The following is a 25067-nucleotide window of genomic DNA, read 5'->3' as shown; positions in this document are numbered from 1 at the left end:
GGCGGGCCCTCCCCTCGGGCGTTGCCTCCCACCCACGCCCGGCGGCACCGCACCCCGAGGCGCTTCACGTCACGGAGCTGCTAAGAGACGGGCGGGGCTCCAGTTCCGGGTAGAGGCCTGGGACACCGGGAACTGTAAGCATGGGAGCAGGGCCGCGCAGGGGCACCCGTTCTGCCGCCGCGGCCTAGCGCCCCAGGTCCCGGAGGAGGGGCACCAGGGCGGCCAGGCGCCCGAGCTTCCGGGGCACGCTCACCCGCGCAGGACTGAGGCCGCGTCCGCTCCCGCTCCCGCTTGGGGCCGTCTCCCCCTTCCAGGCTCCAGGCCAGGCTTCCGCCCGACAAGCCCTGACCCACTCGTCAGGACTGCGGCCCGGGATTGGTGGTGCGAAGCGGAGCGCAGAATCCACTTCTCCGGGTTTTGGGAGGGGGGGGCCGTAGCCCGCTTTCTGGGCGGCGGGGAGGCGGGGCCACCGCGGGGGCGGAGCTCGGCTGGGAGCCGGCAGTGGCTTGGGAGGGAGGGAGGGAGGAGGAGAGGGGCGGGAAGGCTCCTCGTGTTTTCCACGCCCCCGCCCAGCTCTGGGCTGGTGGTAAATCTCGGAACTGGTCCGGGCTGGGCGAGTTCTGGACGGAGGGGCACGTTTGGGAATCCTCTTGGAAGAATTTACGTAATCGAATGGGCTGGGACTGGTGGAAAAGAGTTGGACCGTCCGGAAAGAAGCAGGAGGGCGGCGCGGAGGCCTGGCATCCTTAGAAAGTGGGAAGTGTGAGTGTAAAAGGGAGGGGCACTTCTGCCCGTTGGGCCCAAAAACCTTTTTCTGGCTTTAGCTAGTAGAGCCACTCAAAATTTAAATGGAGTCAGCTTGATGTGGCATGTTCGATATGCTGGATAATATTTCCTGCACCACCGCACCCCTCCCCCCACCCCAACACCAACAAGAAAATAACACAAGTCACGGTTCTTGTTCCTTGTGGGCTGACATTTCCCTGTTTTGCCAACCTCTGGAGCCACGTGTCCCAAGCAGCTTGTAGTTGAGAAGGAGAGGAAGGAGGGAAGCCAGCTTACATTCAGGTGCCTTAAGTATTTAAAAATATTTTCAGTGTAATATTCGATGCATTCAAAAGAGCATATTTACCAAATATGTAAAATTTAAAGTATACTAATGAAACTATCACTCCACCACGTTATCAGTATTTAGCATGTACCCATGCATCTCCAGGATTCTACTTCTGGCCTCTAAGCTCACCACCACTATCTTCAGTTTTGTCCCTCTTTGCCATTTTTAGTGGTTTTATCATATTTGGATGCATTCCTGTGTATTGGTGTATTTTTCTTCTTTTTGAGCTTTATAAAAATACATATAGCCTGGAATTCGCTTTTTATCACTCAACATTTGTTTTCTTGGTTCATCCAAGTTGTTATGTGTAGTAACAGAACATTTATTTCTTACTGCCTAGTCAAAAGGAAGTTTTCTCCTGTCAGGAATGTATTCAATACTGTAGCGGATAGGATTATAAATGCACTTTAAGTATTTTCTTTATTGATGGGAACCATACAGACTAAATGTATCAGACTTCCCAAGTTTGTAGGTCACATACCTATAACAGAACTCTTTTCCTGGGTTTTGTGACATTTCTAATTGTTGTAATTTCTTTTGCCATTATAAAAATTAGTCACTTTTGAACCTAATTTGTATTCATCATTCTGAATCTCTTTCTTTAAAAGCCTCCTCTTTTCCAATTATATAAGCTCATACCCCACAAAACCTGAATCTGCCCCTAGTAATTACTAATAAGGCTAGTAGGAGCATTCTTGTTCACCTTCTGTGCATGCGCTGGACTCTAATTTGAACCTAGGATTAGCACTACGGCATCAGAGGCTATGGAGGCTGTTCAGCTTTCAAAGATAAAGCAGAAATGTTTTCAAAGTGGTTGTACCAATCTATACTGCCACCAGTACCGACCACAATTCTCTCTAAATCCTCGTTATTTTCACACTTCTTACTTTTTGCTAGTCTACCCAGAATAAATACCATGTTTTTGTCTTAATTTGCATTCCGTAATTACTGATAAGGTTGAGCACTTTGAAATATGTTATTCATTCATGTTTTCTGTTCCCCTTCTAAGGGTGTGTGTGTGTGTACATATATAAATGTATATATAATGTATATATGTATATATAATGAAACATTCTTTTGTTAATTGTATGTGTTGCAGATATCTTCTCCCTGTTTATAGTGTGTTTTCAAATAAAAAAATTTTTTGACTTATTTTGAAAAAATCAACCTTATCAAAAAGTTTCAGAATTAATGAACTCCTGTATACCCTTCACATAAGTTCACAGTTTGCTATATTTGCTATATTAGTGTGTAGGAGAGATTATATATATAAAATATGTATACTATAGATATGTATTTTTTTCTGAACCATTTAGGAGTAAGTTGTAGCATGTGTCTCCGAAGACAATGATATTCTCTTTTATACTCACAGAAAAATGTTCCAGTTGAGGTCGTTTGTTTTTTGAGACAAGGTCTCACTCTGTTACCCAGGCTGGAGTGCAGTGGTGCGATCTCGGCTCGTTGCAACCACCTCCCGGGCTCAAGTGAGGCTCCCACCTCAGCATCCCGAGTAGCTAGGACTACAGGCACACCCCACCATGCCTGGAATTTTTTTGTTGTTAGAGATAGGGTTTTGCCATGTTGCCCACGGTGGTCTCCAACTGCTAGGCTCAAGCTATCCACCTGCCTTGGCCTCCGAAAGTGCTGGGATTACAGGTATGAGCCACTGGGCCTGGCTCAAATTTAGGTAGTTTAACATTGATGAAGTACGAGTAGCTAACATGCAGTCCTTATCGAGTAGCTAACATGCAGTCCTTATTGAAAATTTACTAGTTGTTCCATTAAGGTGTTTTAGAGCTATTTTTTCCCCCTAATCCAGGATTCAGTCCAAGATCTTTTCATTTTCTTTGTGAAGTGTTTTTTTTTCTGTTTTTTTTTTCTGTTTTTTTTTTTTTTTTTGAGACGGAGTCTCGCTCTGCCCAGGCTGGAGTGCAGTGGGGCGATCTCGGCTCACTGGAAGCTCCGCCTCCCGGGTTCACGCCATTCTCCTGCCTCAGCCTCCTGCGTAGCTGGGAGTACAGGCGCCCGCCACCACGCCCAGCTAATTTTTTTATATTTTTTAGTAGCGAAGGGGCTTCACTGTGTTAGCCAGGATGGTCTCGATTTCCTGACTTCGTGATCCGCCCGCCTCGGCCTCCCAAAGTGCTGGGATTACAGGCGTGAGCCACCGCGCCCGGCCTTTTTTTTTTTTTTTTTTTTTTTTTAAAGAGACAGGGTCTTCCCTCTGTCACTCAGGCTGGAGTGCAGTAGCCCGATAATGCTCTATGGCTAGTCTATGGCCAATTTTCATATATTTTTAGAACCGGAGAAGAATGTTTATGCACCATTAGATAGATACATGATACTTGCAAATAAATCAAGCTTGGTATTTCAGATATTCTATATCTTTACTAATGTTCATGTTCAGATTTCCCCATCAGTATTTCCCCGTATTTCTCTTACCCGTTAGTAGATAAAATAGATCAAGCAATCAGTCTCCCATTATAAAGGTAGATGTGTTCATTTTTCTCAGTAGTCCAGCAATTTTAGTTTTGTGTATTTTGGGGGACATTTTATTTTAGAATCAATATTTGTAAAGCAATTTAAGCATTAATGTGTCATGGAATCTTAGGTTTGAATGCATTCATCAGAGTCCAATCACCACCCCTTGCTACTCTCCATACCCTTGTAGGAGGAATTATTTTATAGCACCCTGCTACAGGACCAACCGGCTTGTTGAATGCTTTTAGAGACAGGGCGCTTCCCACCTTACAGGGCAGTCCAGTTCTTCACTGGAGAGCTCCATGATTATACTTACTATTTAATTAGACTCTCTATGGATAGGCATTGTGCAAAGCATTTTAGAAACATTGTCATATTTAATTCTTACTGTAATCTTATAAAGTAGGCATTTTATCCCCATCGTACTAATGAAGAAACAGGTTTAGGTAATTAAGCATCTTGCCCAAGGTCACACAGCTAGGTAGTGGCACAGCAGGACTTGAAGCCCAGGTCTGTCTCCTAAATCCACTAGACTACACTGCCTTCAAGCTTTTCTTTATGTAAGTATAAAACCATATCCCTTTAACTTTCAATCAGGAAACCTGGTTCCAAAACCATTTTTAGTGTTCCTAAACTTCCCAATCTGTTGGAAACCTTAGACATAACTCACACTCATGTGTTCCATTACTGTGCCCAACTTTCCTTAGTTTTCTTATGGAAGCTTTAGACCTTTGCTATATGTTTGTATTCTTATTGTTACTTTTGGAAAAGTAGCCAATCTTGATGAGCAGGATGATTCATTCTGAATGAATGAATGAATGAAGCCTAGTGAGTTGCAACTCATTTCTACATTTGAGTTAGGATGCTGGATGAAACCTAATTTTTAACATCAAGTTCTTCACCTTTCAAGGTTAATAAGTCAAACCTCAGAGCCACTCAGGTCTCACTTGTGGCTCTTTCCCACTGTGTTCTTTAATCAAAAAGCTCAGAATCAGGTTTCCTCTTAGGTCTCACCAGAGCACAGTATAATTAATCTAAACTCCCATTTCTGTTTTCTTCACAAAAGATCTTCACGGAGATGGTTTTATGATGGTCTTTTAATTGTGGGGCCACAGAAAACATTATTTATAGTAGGTCACATGGAAATCACAGATGGCGTTACTAATTCAATTTTAATATGCTTTATGGCAGGGAGGGATGGGAAAGTATACAAAGGTGACTGAATTAGACAAGAGTTGTGGAATGCATACATCCTACATAACCATTCTAAGAGTTTGCCTTAAGCTGTGTCTTAGAACAGGAAATGCTGCAATAATGTGAGCTGACCTGTATGTTATTCTCATGTGCTGTTGAAACATGTATAGAAATAATAATGCCTAGCATTCTTTCATCTCGGGAAACTTCAGTCTCACACGTATTAGTTTATAGCTACTCCTTACTCTTTAATATGTGAGGCTTGGAAAGCACGTATAAATTTTGATCAAGGTGGAGACAGGAAAGCACAGTTTAATAGTATTTAACTGCCATTGATTTTTTTTTCCACTTGTATCATCACAATGAATCAGATCAGAACTTGGACCTCAGTACTTTTTCTGCCTTTGGCATCTTTTCCTGATAAGTAGTATGACCAAGTATTCAAATTCTAAGAATTGAACTATTTACTCATTCAACAGATTTATGACATTTGCCATGTGCCTAGAACTGGGAATATAATGATGAAATAGGAAGTCATAGTCTCTGCCCTCACCAAGCTTCCAGCAGGCAGGTGGAGGAGGGAGACAGACAATTCCATAGTAAGTGCGGATAAGGGAATTACAGGGTTTCATAGGAATGTAAGGATGGGTACATAAGCCAGACCTGCTGAATCAGGGAAAGCTTCCCAGAGGAAATGGCATCTAAACTGAGATCTAAAAGCTGAAGAGGAATTGGGACAATTAAAATAGGAAAAAGAAGAGGAAGGAAAGGCCCAAAGTGAGATATAGCACATCCAAGGAACTGAAATAAGTTAGATATTAGTCTTCTTAGATCAAGTTATACTGCAGCAACAAATGACCCCAAAATGTCAGTAGCATTTAACAGCGAAGATTTATTTCTTTATGCTGCAATATGGAGAAATGATAGTGGGGGATGCTAAAATATGGAGAGAAGATTGTAGAGGGTAAAACCGAGGTAGGAACCTGAGGCAATAGTTCAGCCTGAAGAGGAGGGTGGCCTGAACTTTAGGGTAGCCTGAAGTAGTGGCAGTGGAGAAAAAGAGAGGTAGACAGAATCAAGAGATAAAGAGAAAGTTAGGTCAATAGTTCTTCTTGATAGATAGGACGTGGAGGGTGAAGGAGATAGAGTCATGGTTGACACTGAAGTTCAATACGCACTACATAGCTTTATAGTAACCACAAAACATGATGATGAAAACTTTTATAGAGAGGAATTTAATACTTATGATAACATGATAAACATTTTAATGTAATAATTTTAGAAATGTCATCCTACTAATCTCATATACATCATAGAGTTTGTGATCTCAGTGATCAATATTATTTTTTCTGCTCAAACTCCTGGTACAGATACATTCACAGAAGTACGTAATTCTTGTCAGCAAAGCTTCTGGGATGACAACTTAGGAGATGCCGAATTAAAATGAGGTCTATTTTACCACTCTACATTCATCCTAAAACTTGAACTTAGAAAGATGTCATTGAATGTTTAGAAAAATAGACCACTGCTGAGCTATAAAATCTACCTTTGTAAACTTTAGCAAAGGAAGGCTCAGGCAGGTTTCACTAGATTCAATATTGCAAGGCTGTCATACTCTGAGGACATCATATATGAGCTGTGACCATTAGCATACTTAGAAACCTGCTGCCAATATGACCAGGCGTGGTGGCTCATGCCTGTAATCCAAGCACTTTGGGAGGCCAAGGCGGGTGGATCATCTGAGGTCAGGAGTTCGAGACCAGCCTGGCCAACATGGTGAAACCCCATCTCTACTAAAAAATACAAAAATTAGCTGGTCGTGGTGGCAGGCACCTTAATCCCAGCTACTTGGGAGGCAGAGGCAGGAGAATCGTTTGAACCCAGGAGGCGGAAGTTGCAGTGAGCCAAGATAAAGCCATTGCACTCAAACATGGGGGACAAGAGCGAGACTTCTCTCAAAAAAAAAAAAAAAAGAAAAAGAAACCTGCTGCCAATACGCGTTAATTTTCCAGAGGAAAAAGTGTTGTGCTGGATTCTCCCTTTCAAGATTAGGCATGTTCATGGGACATTAAACTTTCAAAAAATGAAGAGAAGAGCATCTTAGGTTTTCCCAAGGCAACTCTAAATTTCTCAGCAGGGGACAAATCAAGAGCACCAATTTCGATATTCTTTTATCTGGTAACAACCTCCTTTTCTTCCAGCTTTACTTTGTTCAACTTCTCCCGTCATGATCATTTTCAACCACACTGGGACCATTAGTCTATTAATTTCTCTCCCAACATGTCTGTCATCTTCTGTCTTCCTTTTGCATCTTATCCCACTTATATTGTGTACTTTCAGGATTTCTTTCAGCACTGCAACGAGCCTTAGATATTTTACTGAAATCAGAAATGTTCCAGCACTGCACAGATGGCTGTACTGATTAAGAGTGTTGTTTTGTAACCATGGGCTAAGGAGTTGATCCTCTGGCATCTTCCAAAGGTGACCTATGAGTGTGCGTGGTTTTTTTTTTTTTTCCTTAATCACTATGGACTCAAGGATTTTTTTTTTCTTTTTTTGAGACAGAGTCTCACTCTGTCACCCAGGCTGGAGTGCAATGGCACGATCTCGGCCCACTGCAGCCTCTGCCTCCCGGGTTCAAGCGGTTCTCCCCCCTCAGCCTCCTGAGTAGCTGGGATTACAGGCATCTGCCATCATGCCCAGCTAATTTTTGTATTTTTATAGAGATGGAGTTTCAGCATGTTGGCCAGGCTGGTCTTGAACTCCTGACCTCAGGTGATTCGCCCGTCTCAGCCTCCCAAATTGCTGGAATTACAGACATGAGCCACCGCGCCTGGCAGACTCAAGGATTTATTTTATTTAATTTATTTTTTGAGACGGGATCTTGCTCCATTGTCCAGCTGGAGTGCCGTGGCATGACTTAGGGTCACTGCAGCCTTGACCTCCCTGACTCAAGCGATCCTCCTGAGTAGCTGGGACTATAGGCACAGTACCATGCCCAGCTAATTTTTAAAAAAATTTTTTGTGGAGATGTGTTTCTCACTATGTTGCCCAGGCTGGTCTCCATCTCCTAGACTCAAGTGATCTTCCTGCCTATGCCTCTCGAAGTGCTGAGATTACAGGTGTGAGTTACTGTGTGAGGCCAGACTCAAGAATGTTTAACATATTTGATGCATTTCAGTTCATTGCACTTACTACTCTTTGTGAAGCTTAAATTGTCCCATCTTTGACAGTGGGAACCTCTTCAAGGTGGCTTTAGGGTCTTTTTGACACATAAAACCCAGTAGTCTTTGAAAGTTTCCTTGCTTTCTGGTGTGATGGAGCTTGTTCCCAGCTCATCTTACTTTTTTTTTTTTTTTTTTGAGTTGGAGTCTCGCTCTGTCGCCCAGGCTGGAGTGCAGTGGTGGGATCTTGGCTCGTTGCAACCTCCACTTCCCAGGTTGAAGCGATTCTCCTGCCTCAGCCTCCTGAGTAGCTGGGACTACAGGCACATGCCACCACGCCCGGCTAATTTTTGTATTTTTAGTAGAGACGGGATTTCGACGTGTTGGCCAGGCTGGTCTCGAACTCCTGACCTCACATAATCCACCCACCTCGGCCTCCCAAAGTGCTGGGATTACAGGCGTGAGCCACCACGCCTGGCCCATCTTACATATTTTTGTCCCAGACTGAGAATCAGTCATTTCTATCAGGAGCCTGGGTTTCTGATTCCCTTTGACAGAAAATGGTATTTATAGGCCACAGCCTAGGCATGAGAGATGCTAATTGCTACTAAATTGGTTATGGTTTCTAAGCCTTTTTAGTGGACAGAGCTCAGACATTCTTTTTTTCTTTTTTTAGGAGAAAAAAATCATAAGTTCATTTTATTCAAATTTAGGATTACAAGGTTTTTATTTAACTTTAAAAAGTTAAAAGGTTTTTAATTAAAAAGTTTTAAATTTTATTTTGATACCACTTTTACACTGAAAATTTTAGTTTCTAAGTATATTAATGACCAGGAGTGGTGGCTCACACCTGTAATCCCAGCACTTTGGGAGGCGGAGGTGGATGGATCACCTGAGATCAGAAGTTCGAGACCAGCCTGGCCAACATGTCGAAACCCCATCTCTCCTAAAAATACAAAAATTCGCCAGGCGTGATGGTGCATGCCTATAGTCCCAGCTACTCAGGAGGCTGAGGCAGGAGAATCACTTGAACCCAGGAGGTGGAGGTTGCAGTGAGCCGAGATCACACCAGTGCACTCTAGCCTGGGCAACAGAGCAAGACTCCATCTCGAAATAAATAAATAAATTTTAAAAATTTAATATAATTTTATTTGTTACATATAAAATGGCTTCAGAATAATAATACCAAAATTATTACTAACCATATAATTACTGAAAATAGTTTAAAATGTCTTTGACTTTTTAAAAATTCCAGATATATTCTAGTAAGGATACATAGTCAAATTATTGTGTTTTAAAACCATGTGAAATAATCCTTTCTGTATGGTTAAGCCACTAAGTCAATTCAAAGGGTGGATTTATTTGTTTCCTTTTGCTTTTGATTTTCATGAATTGATTTTCTTTTCCTTTTTGATTTAACATTGTTTTATAATTTTATAAACCTGTCTCAGATACTTGGGAGGCTGAGTCGGGAGAATCGCTGAAGCCCCGGAGTGTGACGCTACGGGGTGCTATGATCATACCTGTGAATGATCTGCACTCCTGTTTGGGCAACATACCTAGTCCTATCTCTAAAAAAACAAAAACAAAAACACAATACATTTACAGGGTTTGAAATCAAATCTACAAAACTATGTATATTCCGAAAACTTTAGCTTTTATTCCTTCCACCCTATTCCTTCCCTCTCCCATAGGTTACTTAATTTTTTTAATTCAAAAATTGTTTTGTCTATCCTTCCAGTTTTGAAAATATAAGCAAGTATTTTATATCTGTGCATATATATATATACACCTTTTAGATAAACAGAAGCATACTGCAGACACTTTTTCCACCTTCTTTTCAGCTGACAACATATCCTGGAGATTGATTGCTTCATGGCAGTGTATAAAAATATTCTTCATTCCTTTCCACTTCTCCATTGGGTGCACTATAGCTCCAGTCTGTCGCCGATAACCATTTGAGCTGTTTCCAGTTATTTGCTATTACAAGTGCTGCAGTGTATAGCCTTCCAGATACTTAATTAAGATTTTATAAGTATGATCATATTTTATGGAATCTGAAACCCCATTGATTATAAGTGACACCATTACTCTATATAACACTAAAAAAGAAAAACACCCTGCCAATTAACTGTAAAATGCCATTGATTGTAAAATGAATCTCAGTTTCAGAGCTGTAAAATGTAAAAAAGTGTACATCTTAACATTTAGGAAATTAAAATCTCGTGTAATCCTCATAACAACCTAAAAGGAAGGTACATATAACTATTGTGAGCTCCATGAAGGAACAAAGTTTTTCTTGTTTTTGGCTCTAATATGTTTTTTAAAAAATACTTTTTAACATTTTAAAAATAGAGATGGGAGGTTCTCACTATGTTGGCAAGGCTGGTTTCGAACTCCTGGCCTCAAGCAATTCTCCTGCCTTGGCCTCCCAAAATGCTGGGATTACAGGCATGAGCCATCATATCTGGCCATTTGGCTCTAATCTCAGCCCCAAGAACTATGCTTTCAAGGAGAAGTGTGTCTAATAGTGCACAGTAGACACTTAAATATTTGTTGAATAAATGAATGAGCCCCCATTTTACAAATGAGGAAACTCTGAGGTACAAAGTTTAAGAAACCTGCCTGAGAGCAGTCATTTACTGGCAGAGCCTGGATTTGAACCAAGAAAGTTACAACTCATATCTGCTGCACTCCCGCCTATAAATTCATGGGTACCCGGCTGGGCATGGTGGCTCACACCTGTAATCCCAGCCAGCACTTTGGGAGGCAGGCAGATCGCCTGAGCTCAGGGGATCAGCTTGGGTAACATTGTGAAACCCCATCTCTATCAAAAATACCAAAAAAAAAAAAAAAATCAGCTGGGCATAGTGTCATGCTCCTGTGGTCCCAGCTACATGGGGCTGAGGTGGGAGGAGAATTCCTTGAGCCTAGGAGGTGGAGGTTGCAGTGAACCAAGATCCAATCTCGCCACTGCACTCCAACCTGGGTGACACAGTGAGACCCCGTCTCAAGTAATAATAATAATAATAATAATAATAATAATAATAATTCATGATTACCAGTCACAAAGGGGCCCTCAATAATCCTATTGCTTTTCTCTGGTCAACTTGCTCTTCCATTGCAGCAACAATTATTGTAAACAATCACTCCCTCCAAGCCTCAAAAATCCCCTCTCCCAGCTCCCTTGGACCCACTCCCTGACTGATGAGCGAACTTTGCCTCCTATTTCATAGACAACACGAAGCCATGACATAAGAACCCTCTCAGCTTCTCACCAAACATGCAAATCTTCCTGCATTATCAGTAATTCTCTGTGCTTCCTTTCCTCTGTGCTACATAGGATGTGCCCTTTGTCCTATCAAAGGCTGATTCCTCCACTGGGGCTGGGGATTCTGTCCTTCCTGCCTTCCTTAACACTAGTAGTTACCCCTTTTTGCCCTGTAAATTCAACCTGTCCCTCTGTATGAGTTAGGATTCAGCTTGGCCGCATATAAGAAAAAAATCAAATTAATTGTGGCCTAAATGAGAGAGATGTTTTTCGCTCTCATGTATTTATTTACATTTTAATTGGTCTGAGTATGTAATGCTTATACATTGTATAAAAAGTAAAAGGTACGAACTGTACTCCTACCCTTACCGCAGTCACCTAGCTCCTCAACCACTCTTTTAAGTTTAAAAATAGCGTGTAAAGCGACAGGAGTGGAAATGGTCACTTGACTTGAGAGTATGCATAAACGGAGAGAAGGGAAGCAGGGACAGAGCCTTTGGCACTCTTGCTTTTAAAGACTGAGTCGAAGAAGAACTGGCAAGTGATCTAAGAATAAATGTCATTGAAGAAGGAGGGAAACCCAGAGATTGTTTTGCCCTAGAAGCAAAAGAAGAAAGTATTTCAAGGAGAAGTGTTTCTAATACCTCTCAGAGATTCAAGTAAAATAAAAACAGAGAAGTGACTGTTATATCTGGCAGAATGGAAGCCATTAGTGACTTGGACAAGAGGAATCTCAGGGGAAATGGACTGAGGAGAAAATGTGGGGTAAAAAGCTAATCAGCGATTATGGCCAACTCAAGAAGTTTTGTTATGAAGGGGAGCAGAGAAACTTGCCTGGGGCTGGAGAGAGATATGTGGTCAAGATATGTTTTTTCTCTCTTAAGATAGGAGCTATTATGGCGTGTTGTTTGCTGGTGGAAATAAACCATGGGAAAGGGAGAAATTGATTATACAGGTGAGAGAGGGAATAGTTTCCAGAGCGAAGTCCTTGAAGATGCAAGATTTGCATGGGCTGCAGAACACAAACAGAAGGGCTGGCCTTTGAAATGCAAGGACACTTGATCCATGGAACTAGGAGGTAACTCAAAATGGGTACATACAAAAGCATGCTGTAGTTTGAGTGGTCCTTTTCTGCTTTGATTTTTTTTTTTTTTTTTGAGATGGAGTCTCGCTCTGTTGCCCAGACTGAAGTGCAGTGGTGCAATCTCAGCTCACTGCAACCTCCGCCTCCCAGACTCAAGCGATTCTCCTGCCTCAGCCTCCTGAGTAGCTGGAATTACAGGCATGTGCCACCACATCTGGCTAATTTTTTATATTTTTGTAAAGATGGGGTTTCACCATGTTGGCCAGGCTGGACTCAAACTCCTGACCTCAAGTGATTCAACCACCTCAGCCTCCCAAAGTGTTGGGATTGTTGGTGTGAGTCACCGCGCCTGGCTGTCTGCTTTGATTTATTCATTTTTTGTTAAAGCTGTGGGTAAGAGTGGGGCTACAGCTGGGGTTGTGGGGAGGTGGTATCATTTAGAAGCTTTGAAAAGAAGGAAGACGTGAACTAGTCTTTTTGAAGAGTGGGAAAGAGAACATTTCAAGAAATATAGTAGGATTGTCAAGTATGCTAAGCACCCAACTGAGATTTTGGGCCATGAATTTAAAGAAAACTAATGGATATGGTGAATAAGATCAGCTGAGCACTATTTGGCTGCTCTCATGCAGGCCCAGAGTGAGTAGATTGTTGGGTATAAGCAGAGTTGCAGGCTTTCCTAATTGAATACAACAGGGTAAGCTCAGGGAGAGAAGGGCAAAGGTTTTAAGGGTGTTTGCAAGGGAGTCATTATAAACATGAGCTGTGGCTTTTAGGCTAGCTAAAGAAAAAGACTTGAGGACATGGATAGCTGATTATAGTTGAGAAAATGATAGAGTCTAAGAATGAGAGTTCTTCATGAAGTTGAAGAATTGCTGAAGCAGGAGTTCTTGAGAATCCAGAAGGATGGGGGATGCTGCTCAGAGAATGGGACTCTGGAAGTTACAGTGTCAGAAGTATGCAGTGATTGTCATGAGAAAAAGAATGCCATGGTCATCTGAGGGGGCATGGAGGATTAGATTATCAGACGCCAAAAAGGCTGAGGAACTGAGAGGCCAAGATGTCAGATGGAATATCCACATGAATAGTGAAATCACTTTAAAATTTAAAAAAATCACTTTAAAATTTAAAAAGAGAGAGAGAGAGAGAAATGAAAAGGAGAGCAATGAGTCAGGTGGGGTGAGGACTATTTATGTCTTCAATCAAGGCAGGCCTGGGCTTCACATTTTTTGGCTTTCTGAGGGGAGGATATTTCCAAGAAAAAAAAGAAGAAAGGCACAAAGCAAAATGAAAGAAAAAAGCCAAGAGAGTTTGTCCCAGCCCAGTGTTCTAGTGTGGTTGCCTGATTGTGAACTGCAAATGCATTTTACTCTTAACTCAGGACTGCTCAAGTCTGAGCATTCGAGTAGGGCCATAGTGGACATAAGAGCACAGTTCTTAGCCCATTCTCCATATGTACATATGGGCTTTTTTATCTGCTGGAAGTATCCACAGATTTCATTAGACTCTCAAAGTGAGCATGACTCCAAAAGGTCAAGAGCCACCTCAAAGATCAGAGTGGGTTCCCTATAAAGGGGAGATGAGCAAAATCTCAGTCAATTGCACTATAATATTAATGATAATAACAATAATGATAATGGCTGATATTTATTGAGTACTTTCTTCCTTTTTTTTTTTTTTATGAGACGAGGTCTCACTCTGTTGCCTAGTCTGTAGTGCAGTGGCACAATCATAGCTCACTGTAGCCTTGAACTCCTGGGCTCAAGCAGTCCTCTTGCCTCAGCCTCCCAGGTAGCTGAGACTACAGGGACTACAGGCACAAGCCATCATGGCTGGCTAATTTTTTTTTTAATTTTTAATTTTGTAGAGGCAGAGGTCTCACTTTGCTGCCCAGGCTGGTCTCGAACTTCTGGCTTCAAGCAGTCCTCCTGCCTTAGCCTCCCAAAGTGTTGGCATTATAAGCCTGAGCCACTGTGCCTGGCTTTTATTGAGTATTTTCTATGTGCCAGGTCTCATGCAAGAGAAAACATGCCCTGAGCAAACATTTTGAGCAATCTGGTCTGTGTCAGTGAGGTGCCTCACAAGAAATGAGTAAGAAGGCATTCCACTTTAAATATCAGTCTTCGGTGAGTTGGTTACCGTGAGTCCTTTCATCAGAGACCAATCAACTCTCTGAATCACTGATCAAATTTACTTTCAGAACTTACATAGCTAACTTCACTTTGGTGACCACATCGATGTAAAGTAACCATGTGAGGCCTTGCTGGAGTAGTCACCCTGTCTCTGTAAATCTATATCTTATTGATTGCTTCATTAGGTCACTTTCTTCAAAGTGTTTTCTTTCAATGGCAATTTACTCTGTGAGGCAAAATAAGGCAGTACTACATATAGAAAATAAAAATAACATTAAAATTTGAGATTTTTGTTTGAGTGTCGTGGCTCATGCTTATAATCCCAGCATTTTCGGAGGCTGATGCAGGAGGATCCCTTGAGCCTAGGAGTTCAAGATCAGCCTGGGCAACATAGTGAAACCTCATCTCTACAAGAAACTAAAATGTGTAAATGTGTGTGTGTGTGTGTACACACACGTATGTATACATGTATATACATAATTTGAGATCTTTAAGATACCGGGAAAGTTGGGTATTTGACTTAATCTATCAAAAACTTCTAAGTTTGAGATATCCTTCTTACAAATCATTGATAAAATGTGAATTCAAAATTTGTCAAGATTTTTAAATGATAATATCCAGCTTTAGTAAGCATATAAAGAAACTCACGCTCCTGTACATTGCTAGTCAATTAATACAAGAGCAGTATTTTTTAATCAAGTGCTTAAAAATATTTGTACTTAGCAATTTTTCTTTCTAGGTTTTTTTCTTATGGTGTAATTACTGATACAAATAGAGCTATATTCTGGGGATGTTTATTATGTTAAAGATAATGTTATTCTGAAAACAATCTCTTAAGTATTGAGTAAGAGATTAGTTTAACTAATTTTTATACATCTGTACAATGGAATATAATGCAACCGTTAAAAATTAGGTTGAATAGACTGGGCGCGGTGGCTCACGCCTGTAATCCCAGCACTTTGGGAGGCCAAAGCAGGCGGATCATGAGGTCAGGAGATTGAGACCATCCTGGCTAACATGGTGAAACCCCGTCTCTACTAAAACTACAAGAAGTTAGCCAGGTGTGGTGGCTGGTGTCTGTAATCCCAGCACTTTGGGAGGCCAAAGCAGGCGGATCATGAGGTCAGGAGATTGAGACCATCCTGGCTAACATGGTGAAACCCCGTCTCTACTAAAACTACAAGAAGTTAGCCAGGTGTGGTGGCTGGTGTCTGTAATCCCAGCTACTCAGGAGGCTAAGGCAGGAGAATGGTGTGAACCCGGGAGGCAGAGCTTGCAGTGAGCTGAGATCGCGCCACTGCACTCCAGCCTGGGCAATAGAGCAAGACTCTGTCTCAACAAAAAAAAAATTAGGTTGAATATTTAATGACAGAGGATATTAATGGTCTATTAAGAAAAAAAGTTAAAAACTGCATGCTTGGTATGACTCAATGGTTTTGAAAAAATAAATGTGAAAAAATTTATATGAAAAAAGATGAATTCATAGCAAATATTAGTAGTTGCACAAGCATAGACATATAGGTCAGAAAAATAGAATTGAAAGTCCAGAAGTAAACCCTTTCACTTATGGTCAATTGATTTTTAACAAGGGTGTCTAGCCAATTCAATGAGGGTAAAGAATAATCTTTTCAATAAATGTTGCTGGGATGACTGGATATCCATGTATAAAAGAATTAAGTTTGCTGGGCATGGTGGCTCATGCCTGTAATCCCAGCACTTTAGGAGGCCGAGGTGGGCACATCACCTGAGGTCGGGAGTTTGAGACCAGCCTGACCAACATGGAGAAACCCCATCTCTACTAAAAGTACAAAATTAGCCAGGCATGGGGGCGCATGCCTGTAATCCCAGCTACTCAGGAGGCTGAGGCAGGAGAATCGCTTGAACCCAGCAGGCGGAGGTTGCGGTGAGCCCAGATCACGCCATTGCACTCCAGCCTGGGCAACAAGAGCAAAACTCCGTCTCAAAAAAAAAAAAGAATTAAGTTTAACCCCAGCCTCACACTTACCAAAAATTAAATCAAATGGATCAGACTCTAATCTCTAATGTCAGAGCTAAAGTTAGAAAATTTGTAGAAGAAAATACAGGCACAATTTTCATGACCTTGAGTCAGACAAAACCTTCTAAGATATAACACCAAAAATGTAAGAGACAAAAGAAAAAAATAGATAAAGTAGACTTCATCAAGTTAAAAACTTTTGTGCTGCAAGTGATACTATCATGAAAATAAAAGACAATTCATAGAATGGAATAAATGATTTGTAATTAATATATATCTGATAAGAGACTTGTAACCAGAATTTATAATGAGGTCTTAATACTTTTAAAAAAAACAAATTTTTAAAAGGACAGAGGATCTGAATAGACCCTTTTCCATAGAAAATATGCAGATAACCAATACATGAAAAGATGCTTAACATCATTGGTAATTAGAGAAATGCAAATCAAAACCACAATGAGATAGCACTTCACACTCACTAGGATAGCAATATATATATAGTTGGCAGACAATATAAAGGGTTGTCAGGATGTGGAGAAATTGGAACCTTTATACATTGCTGATGGGACTGTAAAGTGGTACAGCCATTTTGGAGAATAATTTAGCAGTTCCTCAAAATATTAAACGTAGGGATACCATATGACCCAGAAATTTCAGTCTCCTAGATTCTAAGAGAATTAAACACAAGTATTCAAACAAAAACTTGTACATGAATATTTATAGCAGCATTATTCATGACAGCCAGAAAGTGGAAACACCCAATATCCATAATAAATGGATAAACAAATTATGTTACGTACATACAATGGAATGCTATTCAGCAATTTAAAAAAATTAAGTACTGATACCTGCTACAACATGGAGGAATCTTGAAAACATTATGCCAAGTGAAATAAATCAGTTACAAAAGACCACATACTGTGATCCTATTTATATGAAATATCTGGAATAGGCAAATCTCTAGAGACAAAAAATAGTAGTTGCTTAGGACTGAGTAGGGGGAAATGTGTGTTAGGGAAATGGGGAGTGATGCTAATAGGTTTCTTTTTGGGGTGATGAATTATTCTAAAACTAGGTGCTGATGATGGTACAACTCTAAATACACTTAAAAAATTGAGTTGTGCACTTTCGATGGGTGAATTTTATGGGATGTGAATCTCAATAAAGCTGTTAAAAGTGTTAATAGTAGTTATCTCTGATGGTGGGCTTATGGTAATTTTTTTTTCTTCTTCTTCATAAATATCTCCTACAATAAAAAAGTATCGCTGGGCGCAGTGGCTCACACCTGTAATCCCAGCACTTTGGGAAGCCGAAGCAGGCAGATCACAAGGTCAGGAGTTTGAGACTAGCCTGGTCAACATAGTGAAACCCTGTCTCTACTAAAAATACAAAAATTAACCAGGTGTGGTGGTGCATGCCTGTAGTCCCAGCTGCTTGGGAGGTTGAGGTGGGAGAATCACTTGAACCTGGGAGGCGTAGGTTGCAGTGAGCTTAGATTGTGCCGTTGCACTCCAGCCTGGGTGACAGAGTGAGACTCTGTCTCAACATAAATAAATAAATAAATAATAAGAAAGTGTTTTTACTTGTAAGAAAAAAGGAACAGTTATTGGTTTTAGTGGATTATCTCAACAAGGCAACAGAATTTAGTAGAGCGTTTCGGGGGTTTGAGAGCATTTTTTTTTTTTTTTTGAGACAAGGTCTCTCTCTGTCACCCAGTCTGGAGTGCAGTGGCGTGATTTTGGCTCACTGCAACCTCCACCTGCCAGGCTCCAGCAATTCTGTCTCAGCCTCCTGAGTAGCTGGGACAACAGGCACCTGCCATCACACCCGGCTAATTTCTGCCATTTGCCCGGGCTTGTCTCAAACTCCTGAGCTCAGGTGATCCGCCTGCCTTGGCCTCCCAAAGTGTTGGGATTACAGGTTTGAGCCACCACGCCCGGCCAAAACCATTCTTAAATACATGTCCCTAGAAGAAAACTGCTCCATTCTCCCATTCCATTTCCCACATCTTATTGTTCTCTACTGTAAAATAGAAGGTTTTTTTCCCTTAAAATAATGAAACCTGTGAGTGTTTCTATTTTCTTCATTTTATGCAGGATTCATTTCAGGCTGAATGCCTTTTCATCTTTGACTTCCCATTGTTTGCTGCATCATAAGAAACTTCTGCACTTCAAAATCTTAATTTTTATGGGAATACATTCAGTGTGCTTTCAGAAATTGAGCTTAATACTTTAATCCAATTTAACAGATTGCATTCTTGCTCTTTCCTTATCCCAGGACCAGATATCATTTGGTTATAATCCCTTAACAGTTATAAATATTAACAACAATGAATGCAGCTTGCAAAAAAATTAAATTTCAATTTAACAGTGTAATAATGTGCTGTGAGAATTAAAATGACTTGTTAAAATATAGCCTACAAATTATATGAAAGCATTGTCCAAATTAGGGATTTTCTGTTTATTATAGCATATTTTGATGTGTTGATTAATCGATTATTGCAGGTAGGTGGATTATTCAGTGTCAGATGATAACTGGACTTAAGTATGAGCGATCATGGTTGCTTAAAAGAGGTCTACTTAGTTGAAAGGCAATACTACTCAAACAGTGGGAAAAATCCATAAACATGTTATAATATCAAATTTTCCTCTTAGATATACACCATGAAATTTAAAATGGCTACATTAAATTGTGGGAGACATAGCTCACAAAATCTGAAATAACTGATGGAAAAGTACTTGAAAAAGTTAAGAGCTTTTTTTTTTTGTGAGATAGAGTCTCACTCTGTTGCCCAGGCTGGAGTGTAGTGGCATAATCTCAGCTCACTGCAACCTCCACCTCCCATGTTCAAGCGATTCTCTATCTCAGCCTCCCAAGTAGCTGGGACTATAGGTGCATGCCACCACACTTGGCTAATTTTTCTGTTTTTTTTTGTTTTTGTTTTTGTTTTTTTGTAGAGACAGGGTTTCACCATGTTGGTCAGACTGGTCTCGAACTCCTGACCTCAAGTGATCTACCCACCTCGGCCTCCCAAAGTGCTGGGATTACAGGCATGAGCCACTGAGCCCAGCCAAAAGTTAAGAGCTTTATAAAATATAAAATATTATCATTATTATCACATGAAGTAAGAAGATTATGTGTCCTTAGAAAGGATGAACATAGGCCAGGCGCAGTGGCGCACACCTGTAATCCCAGCACTTTGGGAGGCTGAGGTGGGCAGATCACGAGGTCAAGAAATCAAGACCATCCTGGCCAACGTGGTGAAGCCCCATCTCTACTAAAAATACAAAAATTAGCTGGGTGTGGTGGTGTGCACCTGTAATCCCAGCTACTCAGGAGGCTGAGGCAGGAGAATCGCTTGAACCTGGGAGGCGGAGGTTGCAGTGAGCCAAGATCGCATCACTGCATACTCTAGCCTGGGAAGCTGAGTGAGACTTCGTCTCAAAAAAAAAAAAAAAAAAAGAAAAGAAAAAAAAAAGAAACGATGAACATAAGCATTTGCAAGAAATATTCAAGTTAAAGGTTTTTCGTTTTGTTTTAATGTTTATTCTTGAAGTCAGCTTTCTGAAAAACAGAGGGAATTCTGCAGAGATGCTCGGAAATCAGGAATGAGGGTAGCAGCTTTCAGTTTTATACCAAGGGGTGATTTCATTTAAACACAGGATCTAGAGTCTAAAAGAAGGGAAAAAACGTTTGAAAACCATGACCGAGGCCGGGCGCGGTGGCTCACGCCTGTAATCCCAGCACTTTGGGAGGCCGAGGCGGGAGGATCACGAGGTCAGGAGATTGAGACCATCCTGGCTAACATGGTGAAACCCCGTCTCTACTAAAATTTAAAAAAATTAGCCAGGCGCGGTGGCGGGCGCCTGTAGTCCCAGCTACTCGGGAGGCTGAGGCAGGAGAATGGTGTGAACCTGGGAGGTGGAGCTTGCGGTGACCCGAGATCGCGCCATTGCACTCCAGCCTGGGCAACAGAGCGAGTCTCCGTCTCAAAACAAACAAACAAACAAACAAAAAAACAAAAAAACATGACCGCAGATGTATATGTTTAAATCCTTTCAGTATTAATTGATGGATTATGACCTACCCCTGAATAATAAGGTGGAGAACTGAAGGCTCTTCTTTCTTTGGTGAGGCAGGCAGACCCATAGCTGGGCTGAAACCTACTGTCAGAAGTGTTAGGTATGTACGGTAATGGCCCAAGTTTATTATTATTATTTTTATTTACTTTTTTTTTTTTAGACGGAATCTCACTCTGTCACCCAGGCTGGAGTGCAGTGGCACAATCTCAGCTCACTGCAACCTCGACCTCCCAGGTACAAGCAATTCTCCTGCCTCAGCCTCCCAAGTAGCTGGGATTACAGGTATGCACCACCACGCCCAGCTAATTTTTGTGTTTTTATTAGAGACGGGGTTTCACCACGTTGACCAGGCTGGTCTTGAACATCTGACCTCAGGTGATCCACCCGCCTCGGCCTCCCAAGGTGCTGGGATTACAGGCGTGAGCCACCGCGCCCAGCAATGTCCAAAGTTTATAAGAGCCAAGGATGTAGTTGTGCTTGCATCCCTTGGAGATTATATTTAAGCAAAAGGACTGTGATGGGGGTGGGAGGAGAGTGCACTGGGGGTGTGTGTTTGTCCTTATAAGCAAATGTAAGATCAGGTTTTCACTCAGTGTTATAACGTAATAATTATTTTGGAAGAAAAATTTCACACTGGGGCTATATCAGAGCTTTTCACTAGGATTTCCTGCCTGTTTCCTGGGCCGCCTTACTCACTCTACTGTAAAATCCCTGAAGGTAAACACTCTGACTTTTTTACCTTTGTGTCACCAGCACCTTGGCAGTACCTGATATAAAAATATTTGAATTACTTACAAGATTTAATAATCTAGCAAGCTACCAATAAAATGATAGAAATTTATTTTCCAGCTTAGGGTAATTGATGGCCCTCACACTAGAGAAAGCATTAGCAGGTGCCATTTGCGGATTTTTTTGGAAAAGAATAGAACCAAAGGGAGCTCCTGGCCCCAATATTCTCCCTCTTAAACATTCTTATCCCTACACTTAGAGTTTCCATACTTTTTATAAGGTTAAGTCATGCAAAAGATTGCACTGTAAACCTGGATAGCCTGTTTTTCTGGAAGGTCACAGTTTTAAATAACTGTGCCATTTTAATTATTCCCAAAACAACATTTCAAAAAAGCATTGCAAATATTTTCTGATTTGAATTAGATTTTGAGAAATGTGAAGACGTTACATTTTTGGAGTCAATTAAAATTTTGCTATGAATATGGCTGATACATCTTAACCTAATTTGCTTTCTATAAATAGGCAAGTATCAATTTGTATATTTTCTTAATTTTAATTTTTCACCTTGTCACTAAAAAGAAACAGTATTTAGTTTACTGTTTAATTGCTTTTTAAAATAATCATAGTAGCATAAATGTGTCATATAGTAGGCTGTGGAATTGATTTCCTTTCATATGTAGAAATTGAAAAATAATAAATAATAATTTTACCTAGCCTTACTTATGTTCATCTTACATGTAGATAGATTTCATAATGACCAAAAAAAGAAAAAAACCTAAAATTTTCATGGGTTACTTTTGGAGGATGCTAGGGAATCAACTTATAATTTTAAAATGTGTAAGTAAAAAGAAAGAATCAAACGATTGTCTGACCTTTCTGTATAAACTGTACCTCAGGGTAACCATTAGTGGATGAAAGAAGGTTTTCCTTTATGGGGATATTCTAGCTAATGAGTAGAGCAGGCATAATAGAATTAGAATATCACAGAGCTGCAATCTCTAATGAAATAATGGATGCAAGCAAAGATCACCAATGATTGCTAAAAGCATTAGGGGAAAAGCTGATGGAGAACTTTATAGCATATGATTCAGCCTGGCAAAGCCTGAATCCACTGATCAATCAGCCTCACACAAAGAGACAACCATGTATTGTGTGTCTCTAATGAAAGTACACAAACCACTTACAAAGTATCTCACCAAAAAATTGAACCTCAATTGAATTGAGCCTCTAGATGTATTCATTTACAGAAAATATAACAGATAGAGGAATCTTTTAAACGACATCAGTGGGATGCAATTAGCAAAATTCAGATTGTGGGAAACTTTACGGGAAAAACGACAAATACATTTCAAGGAAAGAAAAGTGAGAGTGACAGAAACAGGGGAGGAACCCATAGTGTAAAAGAAACATACTAACTAAATGTAGTATGTGATCCTTATTTGCTTCCTCATTTAAAGGAACTGATGGTAAAAAAAAAAAAAAAAAAAAAAAAAAAAATTCAAGAGCTAACAAGAAGCTCTTCCCTACTAAAGACAAAAACAATATCAAAAACCCCTCTCTTACCGACTTTTGTTGGTGTAAATCCTACAATAATAGAATTGTACCTTTTAGTTAAACCTTTTCGTCCCGAAATGAACACTCCTAGGAGTCAGCACATTAAATCTGTCAATCACAAACTTTACTGAGTTTATGAGCCCATTTTCCAAGGGCAGATGTTAGTGAAGGACCTGAAGCATGAAGATGATGATTAAAAAAAAAAAAAGTCCCTAGAAAAGGGGAGATAAGATGAAGACAGAGAAAACTCAGGAATCAAAGCAGTATCTCTTCATTCACAGTTTTGTTTCCAGTGATATCAGTTACCCATCGTTAACCACAGTCTGAAAATACTAAATGAAAATATTAAATTCCAGAAATAATACATAAGTTTTAAATTGCTCTATTTAAATTTACTCAGAAACTTATCTATAATTATCCTATTTTATTATGTTATTGTTGTTCATCTCTTACTATGCCTAATTTATAAACTAAACTTTATCATAGATATGTACATATAGGAAAAAAACATAGTATATAGTGCTACCTGCAGTTCCTGCAGTTCCAGGAATCCACTGGGGTCTTGGAACCTATTTCTCTTGGATAATGGGCACTACTGTATATGAAGGAGTGGCCCAACCCACTTTCCTATTAAGGATACAAGCTGAAAGTTACATGAATCACTTCTACTCATGTCTCATTGGTTATAACTTTGCTACATGGCCACACCTATCAGTAGGGGAAGTGGGAAACATAAGGATTATTCTGACTAGCCATGTTCCTGGATACTAAGTCTCTGACTTCAGAATAAGGAGATAATGCATAGTAGTGGACTATTGGCATTCTTTGCGACGATAACTCTAAAAAGAAGCTATGTGACCAGATATCATAATGATAATGTGTTCTGAACTAAGAGTTTCACTGAAATACCCAAATACAAGTAATATGTATGTGATGGACATTTGTCCTTGACTACCTAACATCCATTCACTCTACTTTCAGTAATATACTCATTTTTATTTGAGAATCCATTTTCCCTCACTCTTAGTCCATGGGGCTCTGCAGGTATGACTCCATTCTTAGCTCTAGCAGTGACTTGTGACCAACTCTAGGGGTGACTTGTGACCTAGCCTAGCCAACCAGAACTTCACATTCCCTAGACAACAACGGCTGTTTCAAGAATGGGCACATGACTTCATTACAGCTACTAGGAAAGCTGACTTACTTTAAGTTTACAGCCATCTTGCTGCATGGACCCTGGCAATAAGACCAATTTTATGTTATTTTATTTTTATCCTAGGATCCAGCCATATTTGGAGTCTGCTCTACACTGGAACATCTTTTTTTTTTTTTTTAGATGGAGTTTTGCTCTTGTCGCCCCGGCTGGAGTGTAGTGGCGCGATCTCAGCGATCTCAGCTCACTACAACCTCTGCTTCTTGGGTTCAAGCAGTTCTCCTGCCTCAACCACCTGAGTAGCTGGGATTACAGGCGTCTGCCACCACGCCTGGCTAATTTTTGTATTTTTAGTAGAGATGGGGTTTCACCAGGTTAGTCAGTCTGGTCTGGAACTCCTGACCTCAGGTGATCCACCCACCTCGGCCTCCCCTAGTGCTGGGATTACAGGCGTGAGCCACCATGCCCAGCCTACACTTGGGCTTCTTTGGCACAAGATCCAGTAAGCCCTCCCTCCTCCTCCCCACCCCTTTTTTCTTTACACTAGTGTTTTCTGTAATCCTGCAACAGAAAGAGTCCTAACTGATATATTTGTGACCATTTCTAAAATCTCCAAAATGTAAAATTATACAATTAAGAATTAAAATAATTTTTTAAAACCAAGTGATATCTGACTGGTTCATATATTTAAATGAATAAATTATTATCATATAGAAAAGAAATACAAAGCATCATTGTTCTACTCTGCATTTCCAAAATTTGAAGCACTGGTCTGATTATAGGCTTCAAAATCTAGTTCAAGAATTCTGTCTCACACATTGCCAACCAACATTACTGTAGATTCGAGAGCTTAAAAATTTGGTCATTATCAAGAATTCAGCCTTAAGTTCTTTCTGGAGTGAAGTAGGACTATAGATAGTTTAAAAAGTCATCAAGCAATTTTTTTCTCCTTTGGACGGCTTCTTTTCTAAGAAGTCAATCTCTGTTTTCACACAAACCCCATATTCTCAGCCTGTGGTACTTTAAAAGCACAACAGCTCTCTCCCTCTCCCTCTCCCTCTCCCTCTCCGTCTCCCTCTCCCCACGGTCTCCCTCTCCCGCTCTTTCCACGGTCTC

The 25067-nt window shown here is 40.6% G+C and overlaps 1 protein-coding gene and 1 long non-coding RNA gene across 6 annotated transcripts in view; one reads left to right on the top strand and one right to left on the bottom strand.

The window, feature by feature from the left end:
• Positions 1–380, bottom strand: part of DDX59 (DEAD-box helicase 59) — a 46140-nt gene extending 45760 nt beyond the window's left edge. Inside the window, exon 1 of one of the 5 annotated variants that reach the window (XM_004028113.4) lies at positions 254–380. The gene's annotated coding sequence lies outside the window, so the exon portion shown is untranslated. Of the gene's footprint in view, positions 1–53; positions 224–253 lie in introns of those variants that run through there. The other 4 variants (XM_063709774.1, XM_055367900.2, XM_055367887.2 and 1 more) reach the window with 4 other exon arrangements.
• LOC134759163 (uncharacterized) lies at positions 43–24601 on the top strand. Its single transcript, XR_010135096.1, has 3 exons — positions 43–134; positions 20676–20797; positions 24078–24601. It is a non-coding gene; the product is annotated as an uncharacterized lncRNA (long non-coding RNA).
• Positions 24602–25067: the final 466 nt, after the last annotated feature.

Source organism: Gorilla gorilla, chromosome 1 (assembly GCF_029281585.2).
Source record: "Gorilla gorilla gorilla isolate KB3781 chromosome 1, NHGRI_mGorGor1-v2.1_pri, whole genome shotgun sequence".
Lineage (NCBI taxonomy): Eukaryota > Metazoa > Chordata > Mammalia > Primates > Hominidae > Gorilla > Gorilla gorilla.
The sequence above is the reverse complement of the archived record's forward strand: the minus strand, read 5'-3'. Positions and strand labels throughout refer to the sequence as shown.